Here is a 1,518-nt window from a genome sequence, read left to right as displayed (position 1 = left end):
CAGGTGCATCCTTGCAGTGGGTGTTTCTCCTTCATTCTGGATGACAGTGCAGGGGGCCTTCTCACCTGGTGGTGCTGCTTGTGGCCACCTTACAGGAGGTCAGGAATGAATCTTGGGAGAGTCTTGGGTGAGAAATTCCAGCCAGCAATAGCCTAGTCTTCCTGAGATGGCCAGTTGTGGGAAATATCAGGAATTCCCACGATCCATTATAGAGACAGAATCAAAGAGGGGGATAAAGCATGCTTGAGGATCTTCCTGGCATCAGAGAATGAGCTGCCTCAAAGGGATGATTTCAAGGACAATCCAGCGCAGCAGCTCTCAACGAGATGTATTGGGCCATGAATGCCCACATGTGTTGTGGTTAAGTTTTCGGAGGGTGTGGACGGGACTCTGGCAGTCTGGCTCTCAGGCCCTAGTAAGATCTGGAGCTCCCTGGGTGTCGTGAGAAGGTGTATAAATCAGATTGTCAATTAGTTCACACAGCAGGCCGCAGAGAATTCTAAAGACTTTTATTGCTATTCACTACAAGATTTACGAAGTAACTGATAAGCACTATTGGCGAGCTACCTAACTGTTCAGTTGCTGCTTCTCTAATGGAGTCTTTACAGGACTTCACGTGAGTTAAACCTTCGTGTCTCTTCTTTCCACTCATAGGTGGGACAGACCTCTGTCCCTTCATCGTAATTGGGTCTGTCGCATCAAGGCTCTCCTATTTTGGGCATGTGCCGGACTTTCCATCATGTCCCCTTGCTCTCCTGCACTCTGCTCAGCAGTTTCAGAGCTAGGAGTCAGGGGGGCACCCTCCTCCGGCAGTGTAGAGCTAGAATCAGAGGGGGTCACTCTCTCAGACATCCCCTCATCAGCCTGCGGGGGGGGGGGTATTTGCCCAGGGGCCGAGGGATCAGGTGATGGAGAGGCTTCCTGTTCAGTAGCTTGCGAGCTAGGCTGTATATGGGTCGTCCGGGCACTAGCACTCAAATATAAGTCTCCTTGGTCCAATGCCTGACACTCACTGCCAGCTCCTATCTCTTCCTCACGAGTAGACGCCTCCATTGAGCTGTCAGGCATGACACTGGGTGACTTTGGGCCAGTCACAGACTCTCAGCGAAACCTACTTCACAGTGGTGTAGGGAAGATGAGATTGAGAGAGGATGGAAATTATATAAATTGCCTTTAGTTCCTTGGCAGAAAAAAAAGGGATGTAAATACAAGATTAAATAAAATAAATTAATGGCACAATCAATATTGAATGCCAGGAAGCACTTCCTGACAATTACGATGCCAAGGGTGTGAAATGGGTTTCCACAGGAGGTGGTTAAGGCCCCATCGGTGAGGGTGTTCAAAGATAGGCTGGATGTGTACATGGTGAGCATGTTGTGAGTGGAGCCGGCTGGAGCCGGGGGTCAAACTAGCTGGCCCAGGAGGACCCTTCAGGTTCACTCTCTTTCTATGTTTATTTCTTTATTTATTAAGGAAATTTATAGGCAGTCCATCACTGTCGTCTCTGGGAGGCTTACA

This window comes from Varanus komodoensis, unplaced genomic scaffold, assembly GCF_004798865.1.
Source record: "Varanus komodoensis strain SLA01 unplaced genomic scaffold, ASM479886v1 scaffold18_3, whole genome shotgun sequence".
Classification (NCBI taxonomy): domain Eukaryota; kingdom Metazoa; phylum Chordata; class Lepidosauria; order Squamata; family Varanidae; genus Varanus; species Varanus komodoensis.
The sequence above is the reverse complement of the archived record's forward strand: the minus strand, read 5'-3'. Positions refer to the sequence as shown.